The 24,588-nt window shown below is 43.0% G+C and overlaps 1 long non-coding RNA gene across 5 annotated transcripts in view; it reads left to right on the forward strand.

Moving 5' to 3' along the window:
- LOC118362577 (uncharacterized) overlaps positions 1-21,054 on the forward strand; it is a 38,294-nt gene extending 17,240 nt beyond the window's left edge. For 2 of the 5 annotated variants that reach the window (XR_004821239.2, XR_004821238.2), the window contains 3 exons: positions 1,691-1,757; positions 16,039-16,264; positions 16,351-21,054. This is a non-coding gene — a long non-coding RNA (uncharacterized LOC118362577). The remainder of the gene's footprint in view (positions 1-1,690; positions 1,758-16,038; positions 16,265-16,350) is intronic. The other 3 variants (XR_004821241.2, XR_004821237.2, XR_008086241.1) reach the window with 2 other exon arrangements.
- The last annotated feature ends 3,534 nt before the right edge of the window (positions 21,055-24,588 follow it).

Consider the following 24,588-nt stretch of genomic DNA (forward strand, 5'->3'; position numbering starts at 1 on the left):
CTAATTGATCGCACACAAATGAGTTATTTATGTTTGACCAAGTAAATATTAGTGCTCCCGAGTAGACCATCACTGTAAATAAGAATTTGTTCTTAACTGACAAAAATATGAAACTGCGGCTTGGAGTATTGTCTAACATTGTCGAAAGACCCATGGGGCGGCACACAATTGGCGCAGCGTGGTCCGGGTTAAGGGAGGGTTTCGCAGGGATGTTCTTGTCCCATCGTGCTCTAGCGACTCCTGTGGCGGGCTGGGTGCAATGCACGCTGACACGGTCGCCATGTGTTCGGTGTTTCCTCCGAAAGGGTTTGTGTGGCTGGCTTCCGGGTTAAGCGGGCGTTGTGTCAAGAAAAAGTTGCGGCTTGGCTGGGTTGTATTTCGGAGGATGCACGGCTCTCGACCTTCGCGCCTCCGGAGTCCGTACGGGAGTTGCAGCGATGAGACAAGATTGTAACTACCAATTGGATACCATGAAAAAGGGGTAAAAAGTAAAGAATGAAATGTAAAAAACTGATACTGTATTCTGTTTGTGTGGGATTTGGGTGGTCCATGAGGGACTTTTGACTATTTATTTGGATTTCTTACATCTTAATCATTGTTAGGTTTGATCCCAATCAGATGTTGTGTACTATATTTATTGAATATTATATGAATCCTATTAATTAAAATGGGCAATTTGGGTGCAATCAATTATCTTAATTTCTCAAAAAGAAATTATATTTAAAAAAAATAATGTTTCAGGAATGCTTATCTTATCTGTTTCTAACTACAGAAGCAATTTCAGAACAATCTGAGATGCTAGGTGTCATAGCTTGCTGAAATGACATTGAACAACTTGTTGGCATGTGATGCTGGGGTTCCCTCACACATCCTGTGAGAAAAACGACACTGTTAAAGGCACAGTCTTTCATCTTTCAACTTCATGTGTATCTGTGTGAGTCCATGATAGGGGCCTAGTAGGTGTGTCAGTCTGTGGGAAGTAGTGTTATTGGAAGAATTTTCTAATGAAAACAATTAGTGGATCAGTTGGGATTAGGGTCTAGGTTAGTTTAAAGGAGATGGGAAGACCAGCCCCAGGACAGTCTGGTTCTGGTCCCAGGCAGCTAGCCCAGGCCCTCCCTCTTTCCCCAACCTAAACCCTAACACTGTTTCCCTTTACCATTGCCACTGACTAACTCTCTCTCTCACTTACCCTGATCCAAACACTTCTCCCCTCACTTCATTTGCTCCATCTGTCCCTTTGCCCCTCTCTCTCCTGCTCTGTCATATTCGGGGTGGCAGTCTGACCCACAGGAAGTGACCTAAAGTCCGGCCTCTGATTGGCTGTCAGAAGAGTTTGGGGGGAGTGAGGGGGCGAAACACCTGGATTAGCGTCAGGGATCATTATGGTTAGCATTCCTTCCCTTTCCATTCTGGCCGCCCTGACGGGGCTTCTGCAGTGGGAACATCTGCATAGTGTCTAACTCAGCACAGCAGGCTTAGCTGGGGGGGGATCCCCAGAGTCTGCTGCCCCACCTCTGTCAGCTTGCTAGAGACGAGGACTAATATTCTAAACCTGTGTCTGACTGTCTGTCTGACCTGTGGTTGGAACAGCATATTTGACTGTATTTGCTTTTGTGTGTGAATAATGTGTTTGCACTCCAATAACTCACTCTTTTTAATGACCGTCTCTGTTGATATTCCTCCCCAGCCATGTCGTCATACATGTTCATCTTGAAAACCGAGCTTCCTGCAGCCATCGCCAGCTTCCTAAGCCGGTACGCATAAGCTTCCAGCATTATCAATTCAAACAAACATCAAATCCTAGTAATCATGCCATTCTTTCCCTATGGTGCATTAATCATATGACCTGACTGACAGGCAAAATGCCATTAGAGCAGATTTGGATCAAACAACAGACATAAGATCAAGAGAATACTAACCACATGGCTACAAAACCTGGAATCAACTACCCATACCTAGCCAGGCATCAGAGATTCCTCTAAGATCACATGAAGAATGTGGAGGAAATATGTCACCAAACCAAAATACACGGCTACACTGTTTAGCAGGGCTTGGAGAAAAGCCTGTGTGGTGTTGTATAACGTGGAGGAAATGTACCTCTGACTGAGAGAGAACCATTCATCAGACCCCATCAGCACCCAGTGTCCTGTCCTTCATTTGGGCCTAGCTGCCTGCGTAAATGTACCTTCCACTCTCCCTACCCCCTGAAAACAGCCCACAGAGAAGTCCAAGGCCAAACTTTTTACTTCTATCATTTTATTATCAGCCACACTGAGCTGAGCAGAGAGCTGTGGCTGGCCCAATCCGCCAACATCTGACTCTTCTCCTTACAGCTGCTTTGTATTAGAGGCTCTCCCTCGCCCCCAAATCTCTCGCACATGTTCCCCGGAATCAGAGCGATACAACGGGATATCAGTTCTGCCATTCTAATTATGGCCCACGCTGAGGGAAACAAAACAGTGCTGATAATGAGTGGCTTTGGGATGTTAACACACTCTTATTGAAGCACATTAAACGCTAAATAATACATTTGATTTATATTAAAAAGCATTCTCTTTGCAGCCTCATTTATCTTTATCCCAGAGTAAAAGAGTTTTGTGGTCTATTTTGGAGCCTTTGGATTATGTCTGTAGTGATTTATGTACTGCCTACAATAAGTCAATGGGTCCTTGTTAAAGCCTACTGACACAGCCAGGTTTCTACAGTGCTACCATTTTACAGTAGTCTCCTAAATATTTTGCTGTGCTGCCTGGAATTTTAATTTGAGAGCCCCAGTGCCCCTACAAGAAAACAAACACCCCGATAATTGTTGTAATGGTTACTTTGCTGTACCGCTGCCTCTGGGTGCCATAGAGAATACACTGAGCATATATTCGGGACCGCCATGCCTGCATCATTACTACAGGAAAATGGCTGGTTTGTAGCCCAAACTGTTGAAATGTTATGACCCATATTACCGGCGGAAACGCATTTTACATTCAGAAACCATGTTGCGGGCCGTTAACCTTGTTCAGTCATGTTACAGCATTAGCTAGCTAGCTAATTACCTGCTAACCACAGATGAACATTATCATATTCTTTGTGGTAACTCCACCAGTAGTGTGCAGACATTTGGTGGCACAGAAATGGAGAGCCTCTTCAGGAGATGAGCTTCAAAAGTAGCTAGGATTCATATAGGCTCAATGAAGGCTACATCTTAATCAATTTTCTGGTGCTCCTTAACCCTGTATTTTGTGATTGCTGGCAATTTTTATCATTAAAGGACCCCCACCAGAGGCAGTTGCCGCCACTATTTTGGCGTAATTTCCTGTCCTGGAGAGAAAATGCACACAGGTTCCACCTCCGAAGAATGACGAAAGCTAACATTACTTGTTTTTTCACGAATTTGGTATGGAAACTTCCACATGGAGTTGGTTAACATAAACAAATAGGGCACTGACAGCTGTTAGTGTAGCTAGCTAGCATGCTAATCTTATCTAGCTAGCTAATGTTATCTGTTATTGGTGTTTTGTTGTATTTTTTTTTTCACTGCAACATATTCAGAAAATTAGCCCGCTGGCTCTATGGCTGGTTCTGGAGCTAGATTTGTCATACGCATTGATGTAGGGAAAACTTTGCCAAAGATGGAAACCACATGCCTATCTTGTACTTCTATTGTTATATCAAAGGTTTTGGCATCTTCCATGAATTGTAGCTGCAAATCCACCATAGATATAGTTACACAAACTCCTGAGTTGTCTCGTTTTCCTGTTTTGAAGGTGAACCTTCGCCCCGTTCTGAGTGCTCTGGAGCAGGTTTTCATCAAGGATCTCTCTACTTTGCTCCCAATCCAACCTGGCAGAGCTTGAGAGGATCTGCAGAGAACAATGGGAGAAACTCTCCAAATACAGGCATGCCAAGCTTGTAGTGTCATACCCAAGAATAAATTCTGTAATCGCTGCCAAAGGTGCTTCAACAAAGTACTGAGTAAAGGGTTTGAATACTTATGTAAATTAAATATTTCATTTTTAAAAATAAATAAATTAGCAAACATTTCTAAAACTGTTTTCCTTTGTCATTATGGTGTATTGTGTGTAGATTGAGGTGGGGGGGGGGCTCAGGCAGCCAAGTGGACACAACTCATCTCAGTTACAATGAGGAATAACTTGGCATTGTTAATGAATCAGAAACAGCTGCAATGCTGGTGGGTGGTAACATTCAAATAAAACCCAGCCCTGAAAATAATTTGTATTATATCCTATCATAGGAAAAGACACCGCATTCACAGTTCGGATGTCACTTCAATCCAAAATACTGTATATAATACTTTGACTAAAACGATGATTTGACTTAACTCGTTGTGCAACATCATGGGTAAGCTCTGGTCTTTCTGCTCAAAGAAGTGGATTTCTACTGGTGTGGGCATTTAATACCTCGTGTGTTTCATTTTGCTCCTACATCTCTGTGCTCCTACTTTTTTCAATTTAGGAGCACATGTAGAACCCTGAGAGCCAGGCAGGGTCATGGACAGCTGGGATATATTTGCGCTGCATTGACCAGATTTATTCTAATCCAACACTTGGAGTCCCGTCCTGCAGCTTGTTATACCATGAAATGTGGCACATTTCATGGGTATTTCAAGTATCCTTTTCCCTCTCCATTGAGTATTCTAACCAGGGTGGATCCATATCCTTGAGATGGCCAGTGGCGATTTGGATATCCCTTTGTCAGTCAGCAGTAGTGTGGGTAGAACCAGCGAAAAGGTTCGGCTCTGAACTGAACAGAAGTATAAAAAAAAACAGAAAGCTACGTTTTAAGTGAGAAGTAGGCATTGGTCTGAAGCTGAAAAAGTAAATTCACATGGTTTTCCAGCATACAGCTTTGACCTACTAGGGAAAGGGGGACCTAGTCAGTTGTACAACTGAATGCATTCAACTGAAATGTCTTCCACATTTAACCAAACTCCTCTGAATCAGAGCGGTGCGGGCTGCCTTAATCTACATCGTCGGTGCCCAGGGAACAGTGGGTTAAATGCCTTGCTCAGGGGCAGAAGGACAGATTTTTACTTTGTCAGCTCAGGGATTCAGCAACATTTCGGTTACTGGCCCAACGTTCCTACCCGCCATGCTACCTGCCGCCCCATAGCTATTTTGGTATTGTTTTTCAAACTATGTTAAGGCAGATTGCTTAGGGTTCAAACCTTCTCAAACAGGAAAAGCTTGGGAGAGCATGGGTGGAATAGGCATTGTGGTGCTCATTGTTACGAATCCCTTTTGGTCCGACAGTCTAGGGGGGATGGTAATGAGACCCGTAGCATAACTCATGCAATTTATAATAGTGACAAAGTGAGAACGAAATAACCACGACAACTGAAATCTACCGTCAAACTCAAGGTTTATTGTAAAACACACGGTAATGGGGGGAGCAGGAAAAGGGGCTGAGCTGGACCCAAGGAAAGAAATAATAAGTATTCAAAACACACCCCTCAGCTAGACTAGCCTACTTTAACAACAACTAACTAACCAAAAATACAGTGGGTGGTCCGCCCAGTTCTAACTAGTGTATTTAAGTCTACCTACGGGTAGTGTATGCCCATGGGCGACTTGTCTTGGTTTCCCCTTTTCCCACCAGCAAACAAACACCATAACCCAAAACAATACTCACAGGTGAGGACAAAGTGCTATGGAGGTGCTCAAACAAAAGAGAGGTTAATACACAAAGAGAGAGTGAAACACAGAGACTTACAGACAAGACATTTACAGAGAGATTCAGCTCTAGAGCAAACAACTGACAGGGTTTTTAAACCAAGGGAAAGGAACTGTGATAGGGTAGGAAACAGGAGGAGGTGTGTCTTCTGATTGATGATTGGATTGGTGACTGATTGGGGAGTGATGATTTTCACCTGTGAGGGGAGAAGGAGAGAAAAGAACACAGGATACACACACACACAGGATACACACACAGGATACTGGTATCCGTAACACTCATGAAATTCCTTTTTTGGCTTCAGACCAATACCTACTTCTCACTTAGTTTTTTTTGTTTTTAATTTCCATGGTTTTTGCAAGGTGATTATGCACATTATACAACAGATGGGTCTAACACTGATTGGTTAAAACCGCATTCTCGCCGGTGTCTATTTCACAAGTTACCATTGGCTAAATACAGTGGGGCAAAAAAGTATTTAGTCAGCCACCAATTGTGCAAGTTCTCCCACTTAAAAAGATGAGAGAGGCCTGTAATTTTCATCATAGGTACACTTCAACTATGACAGACAAAATGAGAATTTTTTTTTTCTCCAGAAAATCACATTGTAGGATTTTTGCATTTATTTGCAAATTATGGTGGAAAATAAGCATTTGGTCACCTACAAACAAGCAAGATTTCTGGCTCTCACAGACCTGTAACTTCTTCTTTAAGAGGATCCTCTGTCCTCCACTCGTTACCTGTATTAATGGCACCTGTTTGAACTTGTTATCAGTGTAAAAGACACCTGTCCACAACCTCAAACAGTCACACTCAACTCCACTATGGCCAAGACCAAAGAGCTGTCAAAGTACACCAGAAACAAAATTGTAGACCTGCACATGGCTGGCAAGACTGAATCTGCAATAGGTAAGCAGCTTGGTTTGAAGAAATCAACTGTGGGAGCAATTATTAGGAAATGGAAGACATACAAGACAACTGATAATCTCCCTCGATCTGGGGCTCCACGCAAGATCTCACCCCGTGGGGTCAAAATGATCACAAGAACGTTGAGCAAAAATCCCAGAACAACACGGGGGGACCTAGTCAATGACCTGCAGAGAGCTGGGACCAAAGTAACAAAGCCTACCATCAGTAACACACTACGCCGCCAGGGACTCAAATCCTGCAGTGCCAGACGTGTCCCCCTGCTTAAGCCAGTACATGTCCAGGCCCGTCTGAAGTTTGCTAGAGAGCATTTGGATGATCCAGAAGAAGATTGGGAGAATGTCATATGGTCAGATGAAACAAAAATAGAACTTTTTGGTAAAAACTCAACTCGTCGTGTTTGGAGGACAAAGAATGCTGAGTTGCATCCAAAGAACACCATACCTACTGTGAAGCATGGGGGTGGAAACATCATGCTTCGGGCTGTTTTTCTGCAAAGGGACCAGGACGACTGATTCGTGTAAAGGAAAGAATGAATGGGGCCATGTATCGTGAGATTTTGAGTAAAAACCTCCTTCCATCAGCAAGGGCATTGAAGATGAAACGTGGCTGGGTCTTTCAGCATGACAATGATCCCAAACACACCACCCGGGCAACGAAGGAGTGGCTTCGTAAGAAGCATTTCAAGGTCCTGGAGTGGCCTAGCCAGTCTCCAGATCTCAACCCCATAGAAAATCTTTGGAGGGAGTTGAAAGTCCGTGTTGCCCAGCAACAGCCCCAAAATATCACTGCTCTTGAGGAGATCTGCATGGAGGAATGGGCCAAAATACCAGCAACAGTGTGTGAAGACTTACAGAAAACGTTTGACCTCTGTCATTGCCAACAAAGAGGCCAGCTGGCCTCATATATAACAAAGTATTGAGAAGCTTTTGTTATTGACCAAATACTTATTTTCCACCATAATTTGCAAATAAATTCATTAAAAGTCCTACAATGTGATTTTCTGGATTTTTTTTCTCTCATTTTGTCTGTCATAGTTGAAGTGTACTTATGATGAAAATTACAGGCCTCTCATCCTTTTAAGTGTGAGAACTTGCACAATTGGTGGCTGACTAAATACTTTTTTGCCCCACTGTATATGATGCTAAAATGCCTATTTACTGTTCCATCTGACTGCACAGTCCACAGTCTCATCAACACAGCCAGGCAATTTATAAACTTGATCTCCACATAAAAATAATCTAAACATTCTCACATTTCTTTTAGACTAACATTTAGTTTTCAACAGCGGAGATTTGTATAAACCTTGCGGTCTGTCTCTCCGACATTTGCAACATTGTTTCAATATTCAAATTCGATCTCCAGCAGTCCCATAGTAATGAACGTGTCGGGAGTCGGGATGAGACAGTCATGCAGGCAGTGTTTCTCAGCCAGTCGAAATCATGAATCAGCTGGCCTAATTTTATTGGTATATACAAAGAAACGTAATTTGAAAAAAGGTCAAATGAAACAAAGTGCAGCTAGTTTGCAGTCTTTCCAGCTTCACTTTGAAGTGGTTGTGTAAGCTGTGTTGTTGGCTAGCTTCTCTGAACAACGGTGTCCTGACGAGACAGCACATTTTCTATGATATAGCCTCATTAGCTATTTTTTTATGGATATATCCAAAGAAATGTCACTAGAAAACAGCCTAAGCAAATGCAGTTACTGTTGTTATTCTGGATGCACTGTTTGACGTGATTTAAGTTAGCCATAGTTGGTTAGCTAGCAAGCGAGGGGTAAGAACGTCGCCAGCCTGTATGGCATTAAAATTAACGACTGGCAATCGATACAGAACAAAAAGACTGAATGACTGGGTCGCATTTCTGGCAACCGAACCGATAAAACGAATGACCAGCTGGCTTGGGTAGCAACCCTAGATTTGTGGTGAGACTATATGTTGTGAAAGGATGAAATAGTATGAATAAATCCATTAAAAAAGTGTTTTTTGTGAAAATATGTAAATCATTATTTGAATAAGTTGTTAAGCCATTGTGTAAAAGTGATAATGCCTCTCGAAGCCGGTGTTTGGAGGATATATTGGCATGGTTTGCCGGCTCTCCACTTCTTGTGCCTAACGACACCCGTGCCAATATATCCTCCAAACACCGGCTTCGAGGGCATTAATCACTTAATTATTATACAACATAATGCAGCATAACACCGGAGTCAAAGTTAAATAAAAGTAAACAATCACAAATAGCAACAGAAATAATGTAGTTAGTATTTATTTAATAATAACAGCTGATTTTCCAGAGGGAAGCAAAATAACAAAAACCTGTTTTAGCCAGTATGGACTAAACTGGAAGAAACACAAATAATCAACATGTACCCATGAACTATTTACATGAAAAATGTACCTTTTTAAAATTGATTTTTAAATTTGACCCCTTTTTCTCCCCAATTTCGTGGTATCTAATTGTTTTTTTTAGTAGCTACTATCTTGTCTCATCGCTACAACTCCCGTAAGGGCTCGGGAGAGACGAAGGTTGAAGGTCATGCATCCTCGGATACCCAACCAAGCCGCACTGCTTCTTAACACAGTGCGCATCCAACCCGGAAGCCAGCCGCACCAATGTGTCGGAGGAAACACCGTACACCTGGCAACCTTGGTTAGCGTGCACTGCACCCAGCCCACCACAGGAGTCGCTGGTGCGCGATGAGACAAGTACATCCCTACCGGCCAAACCCTCCCTAACCCGGACAACGCTAGGCCAATTGTGCGTCGCCCCACGGACCTCCCGGTTGCGGCCGGTTACGATGGCACAGCCGGTTACGATGGCACAGCTGGCGCTGCAGTACAGCGCCCTTAACCACTACGCCAAGGTAAAAATGTACCTTTTTAAAGTTTACTGAAGAAAGGCCTAGTACTATATTACCTGTAAACAAAAGTGAGTTATCACTTAATATAAAATGTACAACTGAATGTACATTCATTCACACAGCTTGACTGCACACAGGATGACGCATAATTTAAGCAAACAGGGAGGTGGTTTGCCGAATCTGGCCCAGGGTACCCCGGGCTAATGCCCACCACGTTATCGGTCGAGAGCGGGGAGGGAAGGCACATAATGCGGTTTTATCAAAAGCAATCACTTTTTCCATGTGAAAACAGGGAATCTTATTCATTACCACACGCTCAATTACATAACTTTTTTGTTGTTGTTTTGAGACAAATTCGCTGTCGGACAGAACGGGGCACCTGGCTCACACCCGGGAATGCAATAAACTTTCAGCCGGGCAAAAAGTGACTTGACACTGTTAATCAGTCAGCACAAATGTGGATAGTAATAATGACAAGAAGGCAGGAGATGGAGCATATGCAGAAGCTGGGATGTATTCTACATGTTTGAAACAGCGATGCTGTCAGTTGAGTCTGGTAAGTTGTCTGATGCTAGCATGTATTTGCACTGAACTTAGGCTCTGTTTACATGAGGTTCAACCTTTGATTATATGCGCTTCATAACTAGCTTACTGTTTCCTAACAAAGCAATCCATTTTCTTGGTTATGGGTTTGTAGCCTAGCTAACGGCAATGTTTGTCCTGTCTGAAATCTGGCTACCTTGTCAGTTTTGCAATGCCCAATGTAGCTAGCTAGTGTGACAGTTTCCCAAAGTTTAGCGTTAGCTTTGATCCTGCTTCGAACTAGAGCCAGATGATAAATCGATTTGCTAATATTATTGGTGATATTAGCCTTTCACAGAAACATTTGCATCGTTCTTTATTCCACAGATAAAGCACTGATATTATATACATAGTATCAACTAAAACACTTTTTAAAAAAACATTTTCAATGGCTGGCTGAAGAGGGCATTTTTCAAACTTCTCATTGAACATCATTCATAAATCACGACGTGAGAGAGAATAGACATGGTGGTTTGACGGTGAGTAGCTTGCCACAGCCAGCAACAACGTATTTAATCAAAATTACACGTTTACCAGCAAGCAGCCCTGTCCTCATCACATGCTCACTTTCGTTAATGTTAGCTGGCAAGCAGTCTGTACTAATGTGCGAACATTGGACTGGCGCCAAAGTGAAAACTGACTCATCCTTTATACAAAAATAACACTGTCACTGTCTGGACCTATTATGTTAGTGGGCTTAGTTAGTTTTCCGAAATATGCAAGCTACAAAAAGCAAGACAGTTGGTGTAGGTCTTCTGCCCATGTGTTTGCATTCATGATGGATGAGATACGATAGTTAGCTAGCTAGATGGCTACACTGAAGAAAAATATAAACGTGTCATGCAACAATTTTAACGAGTTACAGTTCATAAGGAAATCAGTCAATTAGGCCATAATTTCTGGATTTCACATGACTGGGAATAAATATATGCATCTGTTAGTCACAGATGCCTCAAATAAAAAAACTTGGGGCGGGGATCAGAACCAGTCAGTATTTGGTGTGACTACAATTCCCCTCATGCAGCGCAACACGTCTCTTTCACATAGAGTTGATCAGGCTGTTGATTGTGGCCTGGTGAATGTTGTCCCACTCTTCAATGGCTATGCGAAGTTGGTGGATTTTGGCGGGAACTGGAACACTGTGGTGCATGTCGATCCAGAGCATCCCAAACTTGGGTGACATGTCTGGTGAGTATGCAGGCCTTGGAAGAGCTTCCAGGAATAGTGTACAGATCCTTGCAACATGGGCCGTGCATTATCATGTTGAGGTGATGGCTGCTGATGAATGGCACGACAATGGGCCTCGATCTCGTCACGGTATCTCTGTGCATTCAAATCGCAATTGGGTTCGTTGTCTGTAGTTTATGCCTGCCCAGACCATAATCACCGCCTCCATGGGGCACTCTGTTTACAATGTTGACATCAGCAAACCACTTGCCTACATGGCGACATGCTGGTACAGTTGAAACCGGGATTCATCCGTGAAGAGCACGCTTCTCCAGTGTGCCATTGAAGGTGAGCATTTTCCCACTGAAGTCTGTTACGACACTGAACTGCAGTCTGGTCAAGGCTCTGGTCAGGAAGACGAGCATGCAGATTAGCTTCCCTGAGACGGTTTCTGACAGTTTGTGCAGAAATTATTTGGTTGTGCAAACCCACAGTTTCATCAGCTGTCCAGGTGTCTGGCCTCAGATGATCCTGCAAGTGAAGAAGCCGGATGTGGAGGACCGAGGCTGACGTGGTTACACGTGGTATGCGGTTGTGGGGCCGATTGGACGCACTCCCAAATTCCCTAAAACAATGTTGGAGACAATTTTATGGTAGAGAAATGAACATTGAATTCTCTGGCAACAGCTCTGATGGACATTCCTGCAGTCAGTATGCCAATTGCATGCTCCCTCAACATCTGTGGCATTATGTTGTGTGACAAAACTGGACATTTTAGAGTGGCCTTGTATTGTCCCCAGCACAATACCTGTGTAATGATCACAATACCTGTGCTGTTTAATCAGCTTATTAATATACCACACCTGTTGGGTGGAAGGATTATTTTGGCAAATGAGAAATGCTCCCTAACAGGGATTGAAACAAATTTGTGCTCAATGTGAGAGAAATAATATTTTTCTGTGTATGGAACATTTCTGGGATCTTTTGTTTCAGCTCATGGAACACTTTCAATGTTACGTTTTTATATTTTTGTTCGGTGTTAATTAGAACGTGTGACTAAAACCAGTTTGGCAAGCCTTGTCCTGCAGAAGTTGAAATATATAGCCAATACAAAATGTATCGAATGAGTGTAATTTACATTATGGTTTCAGTCAGATTTTTTCCACCACGTAATGAACAGCTAGCGTGTGCTTGTCCTAATAAGCCATCATTCCACGGTTGCCATAGTGTTTCTTTACATGACTTGACTCTTGTAAAGCACTGTAGTGAATCTACTCAATACAATGACATTACAAATGACTGCATTTCACTGCACAGTTTGAACTTCTAAACAGTGCTATTTTGAGACTGTTTAATCAATTCAGGCCTTGTTTATTAGTGTGCTTGTGTTGCTTCAGAACAAACACTTCTGCATTGTTATAAACTGTCATAGATAGACAAATATTTAATAAGTTGTACCTAAGAAGGTAAACTGAACAAGTGTTTTGTATTTACTTTTGAATTTGTAGAGGAGATAGTTGGTGTTGTAAACCACAAATAAAATCTTAATATTAAGTATTAAGAAATCATCATTTAGAGTATCTGTTAGTCCTTTGGCGCACAATTTGTGAGACTTATTTTACACTGCTCCAAAAAATAAAGGGAACACTTAAACAACACAATGTAACTCCAAGTCAATCACACTTCTGTGAAATCAAACTGTCCACTTAGGAAGCAACACTGATTGACAATAAATTTCACATGCTGTTGTGCAAATGGAATAGACAACAGGTGGAAATTATAGGCAATTAGCAAGACACCCCCAATAAAGGAGTGGTTCTGCAGGTGGGGACCACAGACCACTTCTCAGTTCCTATGCTTCCTGGCTGATGTTTTAGTCACTTTTGAATGCTGGCGGTGCTTTCACTCTAGTGGTAGCATGAGAGTCTACAACCCACACAAGTGGCTCAGGTAGTGCAGCTCATCCAGGATGGCACATCAATGCGAGCTGTGGCAAGAAGGTTTGCTGTGTCTGTCAGCGTAGTGTCCAGAGCATGGAGGCGCTACCAGGAGACAGGCCAGTACATCAGGAGACGTGGATCAGGCCGTAGGAGGGCAACGACCGAGCAGCAGGACCGCTACCTCCGCCTTTGTGCAAGGAGGAGCAGGAGGAGCACTGCCAGAGCCCTGCAAAATGACCTCCAGCAGGCCACAAATGTCCATGTGTCTGCTCAAACGGTCAGAAACAGACTCCATGAGGGTGGTAATGAGGGCCCGATGTCCATAGGTGGGGGGACATGGCAGAGTCTGGAGACGCCGTGGAGAACGTTCTGCTGCCTGCAACATCCTCCAGCATGACCGGTTTGGCGGTGGGTCAGTCATGGTGTGGGGTGGCATTTCTTTGGGGGGCCGCACAGCCCTCCATGTGCTCGACAGAGGTAGCCTGACTGCCATTAGGTACCGAGATGAGATCCTTGGACCCCTTGTGAGACCATATGCTGGTGCGGTTGGCCCTGGGTTCCTCCTAATGCTCGACCTCATGTGGCTGGAGTGTGTCAGCAGTTCCAGAAAGAGGAAGGCATTGACGCTATGGACTGGCCCGCCCTTTCCCCAGACCTGAATCCAATTGTGCACATCTGGGACATCATGTCTCGCTCCATCCACCAACGCCACGTTGCACCAACGACGTTGCACCACAGACTGTCCAGGAGTTGGCGGATGCTTTAGTCCAGGTCTGGGAGGAGATCCATCCGCCACCTCATCAGGAGCATGCCCAGGCGTTGTAGGGAGGTCATACAGGCATGTGGATGCCACACACACTACGGAGCCTCATTTTGACTTGTTTTAAGGACATTACATCAACGTTGGATCAGCCTATAGTGTGGTTTTCCACTTTAATTTTGAGTGTGACTCCAAATCCAGACCTCCATGGGTTGATAAATTTGATTTCCACTGATAATTTTTGTGTGATTTTGTTGTCCGCACATTCAACTATGTAAAGAAAAGTTTTTAATAATATTTCATTCATTCAGATCTAGGATGTGTTATTTTTGTGTTCCCTTTATTTTTTTGAGCAGTGTATATATTGTTTTCAACTATAAAAAAAAAAAACACATGCATCGGCATAACGTTATCTGTAAATCGCTGACTTTTGCCTCCCTAAAATCAGTATCGGTCCCAAAAAATCCCACATCGGTTGGGCTCTACTTGGAAGTTATTTAGCTAGCTAGCTATGTTTTGTGGAAGAATGTAGCTATGATATATTAACATTTGAGTTGTGGTACAGTCTTGTAGTCCGGTAGTAAGAATCTCATCTATTGTACCTAGCAATGCAAAATAACGTTAGCAGCATGGCAGTTCCCCAAAGTTTGGTGGTTTTAAACTTAACATAACTAACGTTGGCTAGCTAGCTATGTTTTGTGTAAGAAAGTATGATACTGTATATTGTGGTGCATGAACTGGTCATACGTGTTAGCTTATTTGTTTGTGCTCTGCTTACATGCAAGTGTCTAGGTCAGCAATTACTTGGTGAAATATAGCTAGCTTTGCTCGCTTGTTGTTTAGCTACCTAGCCAACATTATCTCTCATATGGCTGGTATAACTTTACATTAGCTAGCTAGCATGCAAATTTATGTTAGCTATCTAGCTAATCAACACAAAACCACATTCATTAAAGATGTTAGCATTGTCAGAAATGTTACAAAAAGATAGCAGCACATCGTTGGTTCTTGAGAGCGTTACATTTATGAATTTAATCATAACTGTTGACCCTACAAACGTATTCAGTCCGAAGGTGGCAAATCTAATGGTCACTATAGTCTTGTTGTCCGTCGCCTAGATCTTGAGCTAGTTCTGCGCAACAAAATATATATTTTTCCTCATGTTAATGATCCTGTTAAAAATCCTGTATGTGGTTCTCGTTAACAGACGCACGGCTCATGATGAGAGGCAGAGAGTGTGTTGCATACCTCCAATATTGGCTTAGATATGGTAGGGAGATTTTAATTTAACATTGATTGAAGCTCAATGCCAACATATTGTGGTGGCTATCGTCCCCACAAGAATACAGGCTGTGTTTGGCCTGATTGTCCTAGGTTAAGTGAAGGGTGAGATTTAGGTTGAGGCAGGCGTTAGGGTGAGAGATGGGATCAAAGTGGTTGTCTACATGACATCCAGTTAAGGACTGTCCACCCAGTGCAGACAGAGAGATGAGACTTTGGGCCACTATGGTAACCCAGGAGCTGTTAAACTGCCAAACAAGAGTCATTTGGTGTTGATATGGTCAGAGCAGGTGCTGCTGATACTGTGAGCCCCATAAACAGCCCTGGAGCCAGTCCCCCATGACCCCACACTGCGTCCCCTTCCTCCCCTCCCAACACAGCAGCCAGCGCTTCCTTTCCGCCACCCCTCACCCCGACCGACCCTGATCCCAGTGAGCCAGCATGCCTTCCACATGTTTCACTCACCCTTTCGTCCCCCCCTCTCCAACTCCTCCCTCCTGAATAAACTGCCAAGACTGCCTCAGCAAAGGAAAATATTATTCGCCCTTAGAAAAAAGCCAATGAGTGAAATCTTGCCCCATCTGACAGAGCGACAGAACGTTTGCATGTGAATTAGAGCTAAAGCCCTTAAGTTATACCATATTATGAGGCTGTATTTGAGCACGAAATGGAGACTCATTTCCAGGCAGAGAAGAGGGGTCCTGGGACAGAGGGAGACTCCTCATTGTCTTCATCATAAGACTTGTGGAGGGGGAACATTTCTAAAGGTATCAACTTTCATCCATAAAAATAGTTAATATTCTCTTTCCCTTCATCCTCTGTTTGTCTCTGTAGGGTGGCCTGGTATGAAGATGGCAGGATGTTACTGATTCTGATGACTTGTGAGGTTCCTCTGGCTCTACTGACCCAAGATTGGAGAGTGGCACAGTTTGGTCTCATCTGGCACACTTGTCCTTAAATCTATATGATAGACATGTGTATCACCATCTTTGTCCTTCCACCCTCCAGGATTCCGGGCTACACCAGCAGCCTCCTCTTCATGCTCATCTTCTTAGTTGTGGTGAGTTCAGTACAAATCTTATGCCTCTAAAGGTTGACTAGTTTCTCTTCCACCATAATCCACCTGATCTGTTGCTTCTCTCACAGGTTGTGGTCAAGAAATGGGTACATCCCCTGCCCCCTACCAAGCAATGTGAGCAGGTGTAACAACCACATTACAAACGGCCCTAATCACACACACCAAATACTGAAAGTGACCTGTAGGCTGTGAGCTTCACTTCAGGTGGCAGGTAGCCTAGCGGTTAACAGCGTTGGGCCTGTAACCGAAAGGTCGATGGTTTGAATACCCGAGCCGGCAAAATATGGAAAAATCTGCTTCTGAGCAAGGCAGTTAACCCCCAACAAAAACTGTTCCCAGGGCACCGATGACGTGGACGTCGATTTAAGGAAGCCCCCTGCACCTCTCTGATTCAGAGGGATTGGGTTAAATGGGGAAGACACATTTCAGTTCAATGCATTCAGTTCTGCAACTTACTAGGTTTTCCCTTTCATAATTTTTTTTGTATCTAACTGCCACAGTGACTGGTGGACCAAAATGTTAATTTCCCACCCTGGTAACACCTACCCTCGAGTCCTGGTTGTAGGATTAGGCAGGAATCCTGGAGATTGCGTTTCTGAATGGGAGGCTTTGGTGGCTGACTGAGCCATTTATGTATTGACGAATACCAGAGAATGCTGCACTGTGACTGGTGCCAGTCCTGAAGGGGAGGAAGTACTTACGACCCTGCCAGTGCCAGGAGGTGAACTTTGACCTTGTTGGATATAACAGCAGCACTATTGCTTCCTTGTATACAGTCATGGCTGTGGGTCCATTTAAATGGCTGTTGTTTAGTTTCCTCCGTAGTCAAGACTATGGAATTCAATTTACCCCAAAGACACTCGTATTTCCAACCACCCTTTACAACTCCTCTCATTTCTGAAACATTATAAATGAACAAGAGTGAAATTAACATTGGTGCATTTAATTACATTTTTCCAGATATCGAATTCCTTCGGATTTGGAATGTACGCCCAAACTCTCACCCAGTAAGGTATATATATGCATCGGTGCCATTTTATGATGAGTGAGGACAATAGAATAAAAAAAACATTATGAAACCATGGCCTTATTTCTATTACAGCACATTGGATGACTGTCATTCATATTCCATTCACTCTGCTGAATGTAACATCGATATGTTTCGGCTACTACATGATACTCAAATGTTCCCTATACCCATCATGAGGTTGCTACAACCTAGCTTATGAATGAAACTTTACAACATAAGTGCACAGGTCGAGAGAAATTTGAGTAATCAAGGTGACAGACGTTGACGCATTCAATACCGCCTTGCACACTCGTCTGCATCTAGCTGATCTAAGGTGTAATCATTAGTCCTGCAGTTGCAAACAAATTTCTATTGGACAAATTCAAGTATGTTTATCCATGTTTTGTTCTGTTTGCTTCCGTTTAAGAAACATAAGCCCTTGATCACATGCAAACACAGTTCACTTTCATGGCAGCCACATACAAACAGCAATGATCCTTATTGGATCTATGCAGTCTCCTCTCACCTTTTCCCTTTGCTTGTGAACTTCAGTGCACAACACATCAGCTGTCTGTTAACAGGTGAAAAAACCCTTCCAAGCCAAACCTTAATATCATTACCGCTAACAGCTACACACAGCCTACATCGTTGTCATCATATTAGCTAACATCATAATTAACATAGCTACTAGAACTAATGTGTTACTAAACTGCTACAATCACACAGGGCCGTGTACAGCGAGCAGTTCAGCAGTTACACCGGAGGACACTGGTGGTTATACAACCAAAAGCTTACCTTGACTTGGATGAGTTCCAGTGTTGGATAGCCATAGCCAGCTAGCATCCCTCTTGAGCCAGGTATTAGAGTAGGCTAAACTAGCTAGCTGCATCTATGTCTCTTGCTTCACCATTTTTTAAGAAATTAGTTTGTTCAAAACTGTTCAACTATTGTCTTTCTCTGAGTCAACTACACACCACATTTTATGCACTGCAGTGCTAGCTAGCTGTAGCATATGCTTTCAGTACTTTATTTATTCTCTGATCCTTTGATTGGATGGACAACATGTCAGTTCATGCTGCAAGAGCTCGGATGAGTTGGAGGACGTCCTCCGGAAGTTGTCATAATAACTGTGTAACTCTATGGAAGGGGGTGAGAACCACGAGCCTCCTAGGTTTTGTGTTGAAGTCAGTGAACCCAGAGGATTGTGGAAGCTAGCTGTACCTCGGCTACACCATGGTGCTACCCTACAGAGTGCTGTTGAGGCTACTGTAGACCTTCATTGCAAAACAGTGTTTTAATAAATTATTTGGTGACGTGTATAAATGTGATATAGTTGTCAAAAAAGGATGACTTCAATGTTTCACTATTTAACATTTTCTGAAATTTACTGATGAGGATGGTCCTCTCCCTCTTCCGAGGAGCCTCCACTGATGCATTGACTCAACTTGTCTCCATCAACCCTGGATATGTAGTCAGTAAAACAGACTGTATAATATTTGTAAGCTGTAATACGCTTTATTGCAATTAATAGTGCAGTACAATTATTACAGTTGCAGAAGCAGTTTTCTGGATCTTCTGGAGCTTTAGTAAAAGGCACCGTCTGTCTATAGTTCTTAGTCACTGTCAGTGGTGACATTTCCCAATCATTAAGAGTGCAGGATTGTGTAGTGTATGGAATAACATATGCTCCAGAGCTGAGTGCAACCAGCAGCTGCCACTCACGTGTGAATGTGCCTGTACTATTAATCTGTGTGTGTCTGGGGGGGCGTGCAGAATTACATGGCACACATGGTTATACGATTCAGATACCATGATATATTGCTGCCAGAGGAGCCAGTGCAAAAGTGTGTTTTATTTGTGTGCAGTGTGCATGTATTTATAGATATGTCTAAAATACTAAATCGGAGAACTTCTCACCTCAACTTTACAATATCACACACTGCAGTTTTGCTGGTAATGACTACTACTATTATTATTACTCGTACAACTATTACTACTAGACACACACACACACTGCCCCCCCCCCCCTACTTTCCCTGGGTAACCGTATAGGTTTCTACGGTGTTAATGACGGCAGTGTAGGGAATGATGGATGTGTGTTTTGAGTGCTTACATCATCCCCACCATGGCCTTCTCCTTCCTCTGCCACACTGCTGTGGTGCCCATCTACTGTGAGCTGGACCAGTCAGTACCCTGCCTGCCTGACTGACGCAGCCTTTACACATCCTTCTAAACAGTGAGTTTTCTGCCATTGTAATCCTTGGGCTGGCCGTGTGTGTAAAAAAAAATATTTAAAAAATACAAATACAAAAAAAATATATATTTATTATTCATTTTCATGAATGGAAAAACACTTCAAACTTCAAAGACTAATACCAGATATAAAGTATGTTGAAATTATGATGGTACTATTATTTTTAAATGTAATTTTTGAGAACTAGCAATCACCAAAATAAAAACTAGACAGTCAGGGAGAATTAAGTTCCCAAAACAATGATTTAAGCAGTATTGGTTTTGTTATGTTTGAGCAAAAGAACACAGTATATGCCATGGAAAAATCTATTTAATTGCAGGAAATTGGTTTTAAAAATGCAAAATGAAATGGGCAGTGACACACTTCACAGAGAGAGCTGGTTGACACTACAAGCTCTATTAAATCCATGGTGTCTCTACCTCCTCCTAAAATGTTATATTGGACCAGTCCTTCACTTTGCTTTATCTCTCTGACAGGCCACATGGACACAGAGCTGTTGCTAGGCTACGACGTGAACCTTCCGAGTGATGTGTTGGTGATGGAAAAGAGACCATGGTCTCAGCATTGACTCCATTTCAAAATAAATGTTCAATTAAAAACTAAAATGTCTGAGCGTCTGACAATCCTGCTGGCTGTGCTGCTGACTGTGTTTGGGGTTGTGGGTAGGTGTTAAGTCGTTTAACTGATGGGGTCTCCTTTTGGGGGGTATTTATTGTTCCACTAGCATCTACTGGTAATGTTAGGACCTTATTAGCTAAATGGGTTTTGAATGGTTGGTTAATGTTCTTAATGTTTAGGTTCTTTAATCTGTAGTTTGCTTTGGGTGTTAAGTATAGCATGGTGTACCGTGTGTACAAAGTCTCTGGAGTCTGTCGTGGTAAATGCACACTTCCCAAATTCATCCTCATACTGGAGTTGTTTAGCCTCATAAATCATGGAAAAGACAAGATTGCAAGGACCCCCCCCAAAAAAAAAAAGTTACTTTTTTTTAATGGCAATGTTTTCATATCTGCTGGCAATGTAATGATCATGACTAACCTGTGACCGCACTGTATCACTACGATGATGTCATTTCCTTGTGCCCCCAGGCTCTGTTTCTGCTAATCTTCAGCCTGTTTGTGGGACTGCTCAGTCTGTGTCATCGTGGTCACCTGGGCAGAGAACCCCTGAACAGGACCACAGGACCAGACAAGCCATGTACCTGCTCCATGGAGCCTAAAGGGAAAATGCTGCCAGATAAATCATATTTGGCAGCAAACCAGGACGCTATGACCACCAAACAGGCCAGTGGTAGGACCACAAGATCACTGCATCCAGACTCTGAAAGCATAAGACTGCCCAGTTACTGAATGTTGCGCGGATGTATTGAGTGAATATACTATACCTTCCTCTATACCGCACCTCCGGTATCCATAGAAGAAAAGTCATTCAAATGCTTATCAACTATTTCATTATATGATCAATTTATTGTACTGTAAAATGTTAAATAAAAGGGAAACATTGTGATTTGTATAACTGACTTTGGTCTTTTGAGGACTGTTGTGATCTCTTTTACTGTGGAATGATAATCACTCAAGCATGTTGTATGTGCGTGTGTGTGTGTGTGTGTGTGTTTGACTGACAGCCATATTATTGACGTTAGGACAACCTCTGCAGTGTAGGGCTGGGGGTCCTGTCTGTAGCTAATAAAAGCCAAATGCCCAGTACGTTTCCAATCATGATGCTGTTTAGATTCTCTCGGCACCCTCTGGAACCTCTGGTCGCTGAACTGCCGCTTCTAATCTGAGGAATTAGGCTCACTGACTGGTCCCCATTTCCCTCCCAAAGCAGAGCAGGAGACCGCCCTCTCCTCACACCCCCAACCAGGGGTTAGGAGGCTCCCTAATCCAGGAAATCTCCCTGGTCTCCCCCATACCCCGCAGGACGTTCCTCGAACAGGCAGACAGCCTGCTGGCTATGAAAAATAACATGGGAGATCTGCTATCGTCAGGGATGTGAGTCATTGCTGGAGTATTCTGGTAAAGCTTTGCTAGTTTGGCTCTCATATACAGTGCCTTTGGAAAGTATTCAGACCCCTTGACGTTACAGCCTTATACTAAAATGGATTAAATAAAACAATTTCCTCGGCAATCAACACACAATACCCCATAATGAGAAAGCGAAAAAAGGTTTAGGAATTTTAGCTAATGTAACTGAAATACCTTATTTACACAAGTATTCAGACCCTTTGCTATGAGACTCGAAATTGGGCTCAGGTGCATCCTGTTTTCATTGATCATCCTTGATGTTTTTACAACTTGATTGGAGTCCAACTTGATTGGATTTGGAAAGGTACATACCTGGGAAAAGGTACCAAAACATTTCTGCAGCATTGAAGGTCCCCAAGAACACAGTGGTCTCCATCTTTTTTAAAAGTTTTTATTTGATTACTTTTACCCCCTTTTCTCCCTAATTTTGTGGTATCCAATTGGTCAGTCTTGCCCCATCGCTGCAACTCCCGTACGGACTCGGAGAGGCGAAGGTCGAGAGCTGTGCATCCTCCGAAACACAACCCAGCCAAGCCGCACTGCTTGACACAATTTCCGCTTAAACCGGAAGCCAGCTGCACCAATGTGTCAGAGGAAACACTACACCTGGCCACTGTGTCAGCGTGCATTGCTCCCAGCCTGCCACATTTGAAACAAAACAAAAATACAAACCTGTTTTTGCTTTGTCATTATTGGGTATTGTGTATAGATTTTGAGGGGAAAAAAACAATTTAATCAATTTTAGAATAAGGCTGTAACAAAATGTGGAAACGGTCAAGGGGTCTGAATACTTTCCGAATGCACTGTGTGCATAGATGTATACAATAAAGTTTGGACACACCTACTCATTCAAGGGTTTTTCTTTATTTTTACGATTTTCTACCTTGTAGAATAATACTGAAGACGACAACTGAAGACGACAAATGTGAAATAACACATTTGTTAGTAACCAAAAAAGTGTTAAACAAATCAAAATATTTTTGATTCTTCAAAGTAGCCGCCTTTGCACACTCTTGGCATTCTCTCAACCAGCTTCACCTGGAATGCTTTTCCAACAGTCTTGAAGGAGATATATGCTGAACATATGCTGAACACACATGCGGAACATTTGCTGAACACTTGTTGGCTGCTTTTCCTTCACTCTGGTCAGACTCATCCCAAACCATCTCAATTGGTTTGAGGTTGGTTGATTGTGGAGGCCAGGTCATCTGATGCAGGCCATATGATATCTCCAAAACCCACTGCCTGTATAGTGCTGTATAGTATCCACACCCCTCAATGTTTTCTACATTTTGTTGTTACAGCCTGAATTTAAAATTGATTAAATTAAGATTTAGATCCTTACTGTCCCTAGAATTTCTAAGCAAACAGCTGGAGGCAGGGCTTTCTCCTATAGAGCTCCATTTTTATGAAATGGTCTGCCTACCCATGTGAGAGACGCAGACTCGGTCTCAAACTTTAAGTCTTTATTGAAGACTCATCTCTTCAGTAGCTACAATGATTGAGTGTAGTCTGGCCCAGGAGTGTGAAGGTGAACAGAAAGGCACTGGAGCAACGAACTGCCCTTGCTGTCTTTGCCTGGCCGGTAACCCTTTCTCCACTGGGATTCTCTGCCTCTAACCCTATTACAGGGGCTTACTGAGTCACTGGCTTACTGGTGCTCTTCCATGCCGTCCTGAGGAAGGGTGCGTCTCTTGAGTGTGTTGAGTCACTGACGTGATCTTGCTGTCCAGCTTTATAAATCAATTTGATTGATGCATTACTCCATCACTCTCCTTCTCAGTCAAATAGCCCTTACACAGCCTGGAGGTGTATTGGGTCACTGTCCTGTTGAAAAACAAATGATAGTCCCACTAAGCGCAAACCACATGGGATGGTGTATCTCTGCAGAATGCTGTGGTAACCATGCGGATTAAGTGTGCCTTGAATTATAAATACATCACAGACTGTGTCACCAGCAAAGCACACAGACACCTCCATGCTTCACGATGGAACCACACATGCGGAGATCATCCGTTCGCCTACTCTGCATCTCACAAAGACACAGCAGTTGGAACCAAAACTCTCCAATTTGGCCTCAGACCAAAAGGACAGATTCCCACGGGTCTAATGTCCAGTTCTTGTGTTTCTTGGCCAAGCAAGTCTCTTCTTCTTATTGGTGTCCTGTAGTAGTGTTTTTTTTTTCAGCAATTTGACTATGAAGGCCTGATTCACGCAGTCTCCTCTGTACAGTTGATGTTGAAATATCTGTTATCTGAACTCTGAAGCATTTACTTTGGCTGCAATTTCTGAGGCTGGTAACTCTAATGAACTTATCCTCTGCAACAGAGCTAACTCTGGGTCTTCCTTTCCTGTGGTGGTCCACATGAGAGCCAGTTTCATAGCGCTTGATGGCTTTTGCAACTGCACTTGAAGAAATTTTCAAAGTTTTTCATTTTCTGCATTGGCTGACCTTCATGTCTTAAAGTAATGATGGACTGTCATTTATCTTTGCTTATTTGAGCTGTTCTTCACATAATATGGACACAGCTGATTGACTCAAACGCATTAGGGAAAGAAATTCCACAAACTAACTTTTAACAAGACACCTGTTAATTCAAATCCAATAAGAGTACATTAGAGTGTCTAGTTTGAGAAACAGATGCCTCACGTCCTCAACTGGCAGCATCATTAAATAGTACCCGCAAAACACCAGTCTCAATGTCAACAGTGAAGAGGCTACTCCGGGATGCTCGCCTTCTAGGCAGAGTTCCTCTGTCCAGTGTCTGTGATCTTTTGCCCATCATCATTTTTTCTTTTTATTGGCCAGTCTGAGATATGGCTTTTTCTTTGCAACTCTGCCTAGAAGAACAGCATCCTGGAGTTGCCTTTTCACTGTTGACGTTAAGATTGGTGTTTTGAGGTACTATTTAATGAAGCTGCCAGTTGGGGACTTGTGAGGTGTCTGTTTCTCAAACTAGACACACTAATGTACTTGTCCTCTTGCTCAGTTGTGCCTCGGGGCCTCCCACTCCCC

This window comes from Oncorhynchus keta, chromosome 29 (genome assembly GCF_023373465.1).
Source record: "Oncorhynchus keta strain PuntledgeMale-10-30-2019 chromosome 29, Oket_V2, whole genome shotgun sequence".
Lineage (NCBI taxonomy): Eukaryota > Metazoa > Chordata > Actinopteri > Salmoniformes > Salmonidae > Oncorhynchus > Oncorhynchus keta.